Below are 12,024 nucleotides of genomic sequence, written 5' to 3'. Positions count from 1 at the left end.
CAAAAATATTTTTTTCAAAGGTGGGCAAACATGTGCACTTATTTTAAAAATGAAAAAGTGCGACTATTTTCAAAAAGTTACAATAAAAAATGGCTATAATTTGAAAACGGTGCACTTTATCAAAATTTCATTCAAGTACGTTTTTATTGCAAATCTGATTTTACATCGAAAAATATAGTTGAAAAATTTTTGCGATCAATATTTCGATTTTTTGAAAAAAATCAGTATTGATTAAAAAAATCTTAACTCGGTTAGAGATTTTTTGCACAACCTGGAAATTTCTGAAAAGTTGGCATTTGATGTCCTCTAAAACATATCAAAAAATGAAAAAAAATAAAAATAGTGTTTTTTTTGCAAATCAAGTTTTAGTAACAAAAAGATTAATAAAAAACCACCATTTTTTTCGTGCATATTTTTTTTCAGTGTAGTCCATATCTATACCTACAACTTTGCCGAAGACACCAAATCGATCAAAAAATTCCTTCAAAGATACAGATTTTTGAATTTTCAAACATCGTTTTTGTATGGACAGCTGTCAAATTTGTATGGAAAATTAGATGGACAAACTAATGATGCAAAATGGCTTCTTTGGGCATGCCGAAGGCACCAACAAAGTTTCAGCCGGATTAAAAAATACAAAAATTAAAGAAGACCGATTTCGTAGAGAATTGCTCAGTATTTGTTATTGAAATATTATTAATTTTGTTATTACCGTCTGCCCGGGAAAATTCAAATTATCTAACCATCAACACTTTACCAGAAGCCATAATTTATTAGAACGACCTAATATTTCAACATTAGCCGGCGAAAGATGCATATCTTTCAAAAGTGCTCAATTATATAATTATTTTTTGAATAGATTTGGTGATTGTCAAAGCGTATCAATATTTAAAACAAATTGCTCTCTTTTTTCAATGAACCCACTGTGAACACATCCTTAAATCCTTTGATTTTCTTGTAGCAAGGTAGCTATTTTGATTTCCAATCTTCTTCATTTTTTCACTTTTTCTTCCTTCTAAAAATCAGTTTGAAAAGTTAGCTTGCCGACACAATTATCTTATTCTTTATTTTTACCCTTATCGCCATAATCTATGCCCTTTCTTTTATATCTTTTCAGATTTCTCTTGGCAGGATCAACCAAACTCCTTAACGGGTAAAAACCAATGGAGTTTGACCGGATATCTAATCTAATCTAATCTAATGGAGAGTGCCTTAGGTTAGATGACGCCTAGCACTCTTCTTGTCATTTAATAACATTTGTAGTGCGCCATTGCATTGAAATGCATTGAAACATCACAAGCGTTAAAGCGGCCAGGCCTACTGCGTAAAGCCGTATCGCAGAGATGACTCGTAATTGGGTTGAGTTTGAGCACAGAGTGTCCGAACAACAACAAAATTCTGAATCGACAGGGGAGGAAGATGCTTGGGGACACACCACCATACGCTCCGAGATTTTGGTTGTATGCTAAGATGGTCTGGTACTCCGGGACCCTCTGGGATGGGACATTGTATTTCCACGAATGCCCTGGACACTATTTGCCGTGGTTATAGCGCCACAACTAGCTCTCAATGGAGTTTGACTGGATATTAAAAAAAAAATTGTAAACGCTAAAATTTATTGTATATTGTATTAACGATGTAGGATTTTTGTGCTACTGCTTTGGAGACATTTTGTACCGAATAAAAAATCAATCAATCAATAAAAAAATAATCAGGAAAAATATAGGTACTACAAACATCAGAACAATTCAATGCTTTTTTTTAACACTGGAACGCCCAACGCATGTCCAACTTACACGGACGCCCAAGCCTCCCAAAAAAGGTGGAACGGTAACTTCAACTCGCTGGTTCTCGGGCCTAATTCAACCAATCAAGATGATTCTTCTTTCCAGTGATTTGTTAGGATGTCTAGATCATTCTAGAACTTTGCAGAACTTAATTTGAACAAATCTGTAATTTCTGCGACTGAAAACATCGTTCCACCTTTTTCAAAAAGACTGCCTCCGCGGAATTTTCGGCGAATTTTTTTTACACGCGAAAAAAAAAGTTGGAACGATGTTTTCGATCGCAAAAAATACAGATTTAATCAAATTAAGTTCTGCAAAGTTCTAGAATGATCTAGACATCCTAACAAATCACTGGAAAGAAGAATCATCTTGATTGGTTGAGTTAGGCCCGAGAACCAGCGAGTTGAAGTTACCGTTCCAACTTTTTTGGAGCCTTGGGCGTTGGAATGTTAATGGACAATTTGTCCCATCACGGACGGGAATGTCAATTCGAGGGGAAACCAGAAGTACTTGGCTGACGCAACTATACAGTGTAAACTCGATTATCCGAAGTTTCGATTATCCCAAGCGGAAGCTATGTTATGATTCGATTTTCTTCGCCGAATGTACATGGCACCTTTTGCAAGTGGGGGGGAAGTTTTGTTATGATTCGCTTTTCGCCGGCAAATGTACATGGCGTCTTTTTCATGATGCTTTTTTTTCGTCACGAGGTTCATGTAGTCTTTTATTTGACAGGTTGACAGGGCTATATAAACAGGCACTGATGATGCCAGAGATTTTGTTTATGTTGCTTTATAATCATTATTAAACAAACTCTACTAAAGTAACTTTTGCTCATTTTTGGTGGAAAGTTAGTTTATTAGGAGTACTTTCAGAAAATGCAATATGCTGGAAAGGGTCAAAATCTGGAGTTATTTTTGAAAAGGTCCAATAAACCAAATTTTCAGTTTTTGCATTTTGGGTGTTTTTCAATACCCCTAACTCAAGGCATTTCCAAAAACACCCAAAAAGCAAAAACTGGAAATTTGGTTTATTGGTCCTTTTCAAAAAAAAAACTCCAGAAATGTACATGATGCCTTTTGAAATATTGCCGTCGATTTCCTCGATTTTATACTTTTGAGACACGCTCATGTCGTCGCCGTCGTGCTAACTTGTCGTACGTGTATTTTAGGCCAAATTGAGTTAAGAACGCCATTTTATGCAGCTCACAATGCCTCACAGATCCCCAAAATTCGATTTCAATCCTGAGATATTCAACGAAATCCGAAAAAAACTCCGTGCATTTTTGTCACTTTTCATATGAAAGTAGTTTCAATCTTGTCGTGCTATCTTGTCACTCCCTGAAAATTGATGTAAGTGCGTCAACTGGCTAAAGGGATTTCAGGTCAGAACGCGGTTGACGCACGTAAAAGTACCGTAAACATTTGTAAACATAACTCGGGACTCCAGCAACCAACTTCAACCAAACTTCGGGACAACGCACAGAATGGTCAGCCAAACAAAACGTGTTTGTTATTATTTACATTGCGTGCTTTCGTGTTTGTTTATTCAAGGTCAAACATTAAAACGCGTTTTTCTCGAAACGTCAAAATGGCGGGTGCTACAGGATAGCACGACGACGTCGATGTGCATCATGTGTAAACACGGCGGCATGCCTTCCGAAAAGCGATTACGAGGCCGATGTGATAAAATATTTTTTTTTTAGAGTGAACATGAAGCACCCTTTGCTAAGTGACATTTAATCACCAATTATTTTAGTGTGTAACTAAATATGCTGTCAACCAAACCCGGCAAAACGCTCTCACTAAAACCAAGCTACACGTTTAAAAACAATCCACTAACACTGCCTCATCCCGGTTTCACCAACACGACCGGCTTGCACAAATACCACGCCGTTGAAGAATCTTCCTCTCTTTTACATTCTCTTCGAATCCATCGACCAAAGAGGGAGCGCGGTTACGTCAAGTTCGGTTCAGTCCTAGTCCGACCGCGCTCCGTCGAATACGTGTAATATTTTTAACTCCCGTCCGAGACTTGATGTGTTTATAGCCGGCACGCGCGCCGCCTCGACTGCTGGTCCAAATCCGCCATTTGACCCATTTCTAGCAAGTGTAAGGTTCAGCGTTCGAGTCCAGCTTAAGATAATACTGAAGCGTGGCACGTGTTCTGTCGAGTGTCGAGTTCAACGCAGTTCAGTGGACTTTTGAAGCGTCCTCGCTTCCTTCTCCGTTCGAAAGTGATAGTGAAGAAGTGCACTGTGCTCTCTTCCTTGATTGTGATATTCTGGATCGCGCGGAACCTAGGTTTCATTCTAGGGTGGAGGGATGTTCAGTCACAGGGAGCAGCTGATAACGGCTGATTCTGAACAAATGTGAACTCGTTATTATTGGAAGTTCACAGTTAACCTTTGCGGTCAACAAGTCGAAGCACAAATCAGCTCAATTGGTGAAATAAATCAAACAGTCGGCTAACTAAAAAAAGAACCCGTTTTCAAGGTTGGAGACTTTGAAGTCGTCGCCGTCATGGCGAATGAGCAACCACAGCCAGAGAAAATGATAAATAAGTTGTAAAAAAACACAACGCATACACCCTCCGACTGTCTACAGGAAAAAGAGAGTAGTATTTACAAGAGACATACAAAATACACTGTCGGGAAGATAGAGAGAGTGCAGCCAACAAGTGTGTTCCCTAGCCGTACATTGCCCCTTCAAGAACCATTCCTAATTGAAAGTCGATTGACTGAGGTTGAGTCACCGATTAGCACTCTTCTAGAGTTCCAGGAGCATTTGAGCGGGAACCGAACACCGGCTTAGGAGTTATGTAACCTCCTCGAGACAGACTCGTTCAGCGAGCTTCTCAGCGCACATGTGTGAACTATTTTGTATACTTTGTGTGATTTATTTCGGTTCCCCTGTTTGCATGACTTGACCTGACTTGGATGACTCGACAGTTCTGGACGGATGATGATGGTGAAGAAGGAATTTGATGTGATCAGCAGCAGCATGGACTGGACATGTGCGAGAGTGGTTGATATGCAAACTTTTGGGACTTTTTAATTGCCATCTGGTTTCCATTTGTGTTACTTGACATGTAATGGCGGATGAAGAAATTGATGAATGTGCGAAAAATTCATCTTTTTGCTCATTGGATCCAAAAAAAACCTGTTCAGCCGTTCCGGAGAAGATTTTTTGAAATAATATAAAATAGAAAGCCTGACACAACTCGAGTTTATTGAAGCAGCTTTAAGGGAAATACCGTAACATAAAGAACTTAGACGGTCTTTTTTTTGAATTTTATTTTTTTGTATTTTTCAATCCGGCTGAAACTTTTTTGGTGCCTTCGGTAAACCCAAAGAAGCCATTTTGCTTCATTAGTTTGTCCATATAATTTTCCATACAAATTTGGCAGCTGTCCATACAAAAATGATGGATGTAAATTCAAAAATCTGTATCTTTTGAAGGATTTTTTGATCGATTTGGCGTCTTCGGCAAAGTTGTAGGGGAAATTCTCGTATCTTTGGCAGGTTAAGCTCTCGCTCCTAACTCCATCCAATTTGCTGATTTTCACTATTTAAACAACTAATTTTGCAAAACTTTTGGTAGAAACTTGCTTGCTCACTTCTTATTGAACTATTTATCACTCGATTTCAGTTGAAAACGCTTTTATTTAGCTTTAATTGCATGTCAAAGTTCTGACCTGCCAACATTAGAGGCACGCTGGAATTAGATGCTGTTCCCCTAGGTAGGGATAAGGACTACACTGAAAAAAATGATACACGTTAAAAAATTGTGATTTTTAATTAACTTTTTGTTACTAAAACACCAAATCGATCAAAAAATTCCTTCAAGAGATACAGATTTTTGAACTTGCATACATCATTTTTGTATGGACAGCTGCCAAATTTGTATGGAAAATTATATGGACAAACTAATGGTGCATAATGGCTTCTTTGAGCATACCAAAGGCACCAAAAAAGTTTCAGCCAGATAAAAAAAATACAAAAAAAAATCGAATGACCGAAATCTGAGAGAATTGCTCCACTATCAACTGAATCACTTACTTTACTTTTTTACTTACTTTTACTGCCCAGACAACCCTCGGATCATGAGCTGTCTCCAGATGCGCTGCCACTGAACTCGGTACTATGCTGCTATTCTCCAATTCTGACTCGGAACCTCCACACTTTCCAGAACTTCCTCCATTTGGTTCAACCACCTTGCACGTTGCGCCCCCTCCGCATTTCAACCGGCTTCGAATGTAACACCAACTTCACCGGATTTATTGTCTGGATCGGTTGGCGACTTTCCCAATGGTTCAACCTTTCTCCGCCATACATTGTTCTCACGTACGCCAAAGACCGTCCTAAGCTGGGTGCTGAATAGTCGTTCGCAGAACGGCCTCAATTTTGAACTGTCAAAGTGGAACCAATTTACTGTTCGCCAAAAGTAGATAGTATTGTTATCGATCATTAAAAATTGTGTTTTTTTGCAAGAATGAAAAATGTGTGGTTTGAAGATTGTGGGCGAGATCATCATTTTTTAAATAATTATTAGGCCGTTGCAAATATTTTTTAAAGTTTATGTCCCTGGACTCTGGCCAAAGCTTGTATTCATCCAGAAGCTGTCTTTTTTGTTTGATTCTATTTGAAAACCTGCTGATTTAGTGAAAATCTGCTCTGTTTGTTGAATAAGCATTGCTAGAATTAGCGAAGTTTTTTCGCAGGACCAGGAAGAGCTGCAGGATTTCAAATTTAGCCAGGGAATTTATCCACGACTTCGCAAAATGACCGCAGTTCTTGTCACCCGTAAAAAAGAAAAAAAATCTTCAAACCGATCGAAACCTGAAAACACACACAATTTTCAAGCAAAAGATGACAAAAACTAGACAAAATAGAACACATATGTACTACTTATATACTACAGCTCATTTGCCAGTAAGAAAAAATTCATTCTTGTGCTTGAACAGCCTCCTACTTTGTAGATGTAAACAAAGTGGGCTCATTCGAAAATCACGTTACGCATTCTCTCTATTCATCACCCAGGTCCTAAGCACACGCCGTTCGAAAACTTCAAGCGCTTGCAGGTCCTCCTCGAGCATCGTCCTCGTTTCGTGCCCGTAGAGAACGACCAGTCTTATCAGCGTTCTTGTCCGACGTAACCAACGATCCGAGGTACACAAACTCCTCCACTTGAACTCGTCACGCTCGGTCCTATGTGAGCCATAAGGGACTCGGTTCCTCCTGCCAGCAGATACTTCGTCTTCGCAACATTCACCTTCAATCCAACCTTATCCGCTTCCCGCTTCAATTCGGTGTACCGCTTAGCCACCTCCTCGAACGTCCTGCCGACAATGTCCATGTCGTCATTGAAGCCCGCCCGCCTCATAACACCTTCAAGCCCAATGTTGAAACAGAGGCCGGAGATACCGTCGCCATGTCGCAGTCCCTTGCGCGATTCGATCGGGTCGGACATCGCTCCCGAAATCTTCACGCTGCACCGTGCTCCGTCCATCGTTGATTTCTGGAGTTTTTTTTGAAAAGGACCAATAAACCAAATTTTCAGTTTTTGCTTTTTGGGTGTTTTTCAATACCCCTGACTCAAGGCGGTTCTAAAAACACCCAAAAAGCAAAAACTGGAAATTTGGTTTATTGGACCTTTTCAAAAAAAACTCAAGATTTCACCATTCTGATCAGCTTCCCGGGAAAGCCGTTCTCGTGACCGAGTCGTACGCGGCTTTGAAATCGATGAACAGGTGGTGCGTCGGGATCTGGTTCTCGCGACATTTTTGGAGGATTTGGCGTAGCAAATAGATTTGGTCCGTCGTCGATTTCCCCTCCACAAAACCGGCTTGGTACGTCCCAACGAAATCCTTTGCTCGCTCCGACAGACGACAGAAAATGATCTGAGACAGCCTGTTCTGTGTCCCAGACCTTGACTATCAGCCGGTGTAGACAGGCCGCCAGCTTGTCCGGGCCCATCTTGATGAGTTCCGCACCGTTACCATCCTTACCCGCTGCTTTGTTGTTCTTCAGCTTCTTCCCTCATCGTGGGTGCTTGCTCGTCCTCGCCGTCCACCATACCGCTGACGTCGTTTCCCCCGTCGCCCTGGTACTCCGCCTCTGGGCCGTTCAGGTGCTCGTCGAAGTGCTGCTTCCACCTTTCGATCACCTCACGCTCGTCCGTCAAGATTCCTCAGTCCTTATCCCAGCACATTTCGGCTCGCGGCATGAAGCCTTTCCGGGATTTACCGAGTTTCTTGTAGAAACTCATTGGAGCGATCCATGCTGTCTTCGCAACTGTTTGTACGACTCCTTGTTCCCACGGGTGTTGTGCAGCAGCCACATGTCCCGCGCTGCTTTCTTCTCGCCCCAAATCGCCTGACATTCCTCGTCGAACTCGGTCCACGTACCTGATGGCGCTCGATGCCGCTGCGTTGATGGCTGCTTCCATATGGCTCCAGCAGGCCTCCAGAGGGGCTTCGGCGAGCTCACCCTCGTCGGGCAACGCAGCTTCGAGTTCCCAACTGAATCACATATCTTCCTAAAGAATGAGCATGGGCATGAGAGATCACCCATGGTTGCCCCTCCGTTGCTGAACAGAACCGTAATATCCTTTGAGCACTACTGATTATAGGCTTCGACGATCTAGTGGTGTTTCCCTTATCAACAGCATGTATGAATGCGCTGAAAAGATAAAACACCGTGATTGCTAAAGCTAGATCAGTTGCGAATAGGTAACAGTCATTGGCCACCAACGGCGCCCGCCATGGCAGTTTGTAGACCTCGATTTTAAGGGACGGGAATGTTAGTAATGCACAGGTTGCTACTAGGGCAGCTGATTTACTCTGTGCTTTACACCCCACAAGCGCCAGGAACCTGAAAATTTGTTAGTATGATAGGGTGTTTGGTCGGGATTCACCACAGAAGATGATGATGCGACCCAAAATCAAAATGTTTGTTGAAAGGTATTAGGTATTATTCTCAAGGCAAGCAATCGGATGCTGCGGATGAGACATTTCTCGTTAATCTGTTGTTAAATTTTAAATTTAATGGTTTAGTCTTAGACAGCCGGCTGTGGAAAGATAGAACCAAAATCATTTGAACTTAATGAATAAGGATTGAACAGTGCACTTTTTAACTTGAGATGATTTTACGAGTTTTAAATTATTGATGTTTAGTAAGGTACCGTAAACCGGGGTGACTTTGATAGGATTTCAATTTGTTTTTGGAATATTTTCGAACAGGTAAGGTTTTTCTCAAGATTATTATTTTTAAAACATGTACTGGGGTAGGCCACACAAAGTCCATGCACTATTTCGGAAAAAAGTTTTTTCAATAATGTTTAGAAAAATAGTTACGATTGTCAGTGGGGTACCGTTCGTTGAAGGTGAGGATCTGCCAGCTTACTTCACGGCGATGCTGAAGCATGTCGGACTGGACGGTAGTGTCCCCCCGTCGGTGGATATTCGGAGGCTGTACTCGCGGTCACCAAACGGAAGCGACGGAAGTTTCATCAAAATCCAGTTCGCCCTGAGAAACGCCCGTGACGACTTCTACTACGCTTACCTGGGGAAACACGACTTGAAGCTTTGCCACCTGGGAATCGACTCTACTCGCCGTGTGTACGTGAACGAGAGCCTCACCGATGCTGCGCGAAAGGTCAGAGCCGCTGCCATACGCTTGAAGAAGGACGGGAAGCTGTCGTCGGTGTACACCAAGCGCGGGGTAGTCCATGTGAAAAAACTTCCAAACGCGAACCCTGTCGCTGTATTGTTGGAGGACCAGCTTCGTCAACTCGCTAGTTAAGTCGAACTTTAACCGTTCCTTTTGATGTTTATTGTAATTGTAATTCTTATTATTGTATTGTGAATTTGTATAATTTTGACCGAAGATTGTTTATGACAAAAACCAAAAAAAGTCTGTTGCTTGTCTTTTCAGCCCTCTAAAAGTTGCTTCCCCAAAATGCCATTGTCAACAAACCGCACCCTGACGAACATTCCTGCAGCCGTAATGCATGCCGTTCTTGCCCCCGGGAAACTCAACATCTGCCATGGCAATGCACAGAGTTTATGTGCTAGGAAGGGTACTAAGTTGGATGAAATCAAGAGCAACCTACAGGATTCCAAAGTCACCATCGCCTGCTTTACCGAATCCTGGCTGACAACAAAGAACTCTGATCGCAGCATCGCTATCCCTGGGTTTGCGTTCCTCCGATGTGACAGGAAGTACTGTCGAGGTGGCGGAATCGTTATCTACTTCAAGGAGCACGTGGGATGTAAAGAAGTCTTCCGGATCGAGCCAACTGAACAATCTGCAGACAAAACAGAATGTTTAGCCTGTGAGCTGCGTTTTGGATCGGAAAAGTTTTGCTGGTGGCTGTCTACAACCCCCCTGGGAACGACTGCACTGATATTCTCGCTGAGAAATTGGACGCTCTCATCGGCAGCTTTGAGTACGTTGTTCTGATTGGCGACTTCAACACAGACCTGCGCAAACCAAGCAACGAACGCGCCCGACTTGAGTCATTGATGAGTACGTTTGCCCTCGCCTCTGTTGGAGAAGAGCCGACGTTTTACCACCGTCACGGGTGCTCTCAATTGGACCTGCTCCTATCCAGTTGCTGTGAAAAAGTCCTGCGTTTCAGTCAAGTCGCATTTCCCGGACTTTCGACGCACGATCTCATATTTGGTTCGCTGGACTTTGACGTTCTCCCTCCAGTGCGAAGCAACACATACCGGGATTATGTACACTTCAACGCTAACGATGTCGAGAACGAAATAAATTCTGTTGATTGGTCCGAATTCTACAACCTTCACAATCCAAATGCGTTGCTCGACTTTTTCAACAGTCATGTTAAACGGATTCATGACCAATGCATTCCACTTCGCACCTGCTCCAACCGTAAGAAACTCAACCCCTGGTACAACAACGAGATTAAAAGGTCGATGCTGGAACGCGACATGGCGTACGACGACTGGCGCAGGGCTCCGCCGGAACGTAAGACTTTGGCCCACTTACTATACAAGACGCTGAGAAACAAAACTAACGCACTTGTCGACAGAGCCAAATCCCAACACACTACACGATTCCTGGACAGCACACTTACAGCCAAGACCCTTTGGAAACGTGTGCGCAGCATTGGCGCAGCAAAGGACAAAACGCCAGCCGTATGCAGTTTTCATCCAGACGACGTAAATCGCACTTTTCTGTCGAGTTTTACCGCCAAGGACGTTCCAAGACGTTCCGGAGCTGCAACTACTTTCCGTTTCTCGTTCAGGACTGTTCAGCAATGGGAGGTGGTGAACGCCATCTGTGACATCAGCTCCAACGCTACGGGACTGGATGGTTTACCTATCTGCTTCATAAAAATAATTTTGCCACTTGTGATTCGCCAAGTAACGTACCTGTTCAACAAGGTGATTGAGACATCGATTTTCCCCAGTTTTGGAAGCAAGCAAAGGTGCTACCTCTACGAAAAAGCCGCACATCAACACCATCCAGAACCTCAGACCGATCAGCATCCTGTGCTCCCTGTCAAAGGCTCTCGAAAAGCTGTTGGAAAAACAAATGTCGTGCCACCTTAGTGAAAACAATCTGCTTTCACCTGTCCAAGCCGGGTTTCGCAAAGGCCAAGGGATCCAAACTGCTGCGGTACGCGTGTACGACGAACTAGCCGCTATCGTGGACAGGCGGGGATCTGCTGTTCTGCTGCTGTTGGACTTCTCCAAAGCGTTCGACACGATACCCCATGGCAAACTTTGCGCAAAGTTGGAGACGCAATTTTACTTCTCTGGACCTGCTGTGAACCTTGTTGCGTCATATCTCGATGGACGAACTCAAACCGTTTTTTGCGACGACCAGTGTTCCGACAGCGGCGAAGTTTCATCCGGCGTTGCTCAAGGGTCGGTGATCGGTCCATTGCTGTTTTGCTGTCACGCCAACGATCTCCCCACGGTTTTAAAACACTGTTCCATACAAATGTATGCCGATGACGTACAGCTGTTCGTTGGACGGAATGGGCCATGCGCTCGCGAGCTCGTCAGAATGGTGAATGAAGACCTCGCTAGCATTCACGAGTGGTGTGAGCGAAACAAGCTTGTGGTGAACCAAGCAAAAAGTAAGGCGTTATTTGTGAAAGGTGGCCGACGTAACGTTGCTCCCACCAGCTCGCTCCCAAGTCTTCAGTTAGACGGTGAGCGAATAGTATGGACCGAGTCGGCAAGCAATCTGGGCTTTGTT

At 43.0% G+C, this 12,024-nt stretch overlaps 1 protein-coding gene across 2 annotated transcripts in view; it reads left to right on the top strand.

Annotated features, from left to right (window-relative positions):
- The first annotated feature begins 3,745 nt into the window (after window positions 1-3,745).
- Window positions 3,746-12,024, top strand: part of LOC6032501 (probable multidrug resistance-associated protein lethal(2)03659) — a 31,586-nt gene continuing 23,307 nt past the window's right edge. Inside the window, exon 1 of one of the 2 annotated variants that reach the window (XM_001843037.2) lies at window positions 3,746-3,898. The gene's annotated coding sequence lies outside the window, so the exon portion shown is untranslated. Of the gene's footprint in view, window positions 3,899-3,943; window positions 4,091-12,024 lie in introns of those variants that run through there. The other variant, XM_038261515.1, reaches the window with a different exon arrangement.

Source organism: Culex quinquefasciatus, chromosome 3 (genome assembly GCF_015732765.1).
Source record: "Culex quinquefasciatus strain JHB chromosome 3, VPISU_Cqui_1.0_pri_paternal, whole genome shotgun sequence".
In the NCBI taxonomy this organism is placed as follows: Eukaryota; Metazoa; Arthropoda; class Insecta; order Diptera; family Culicidae; genus Culex; species Culex quinquefasciatus.
This window is presented reverse-complemented; position numbering and strand designations above follow the sequence as displayed.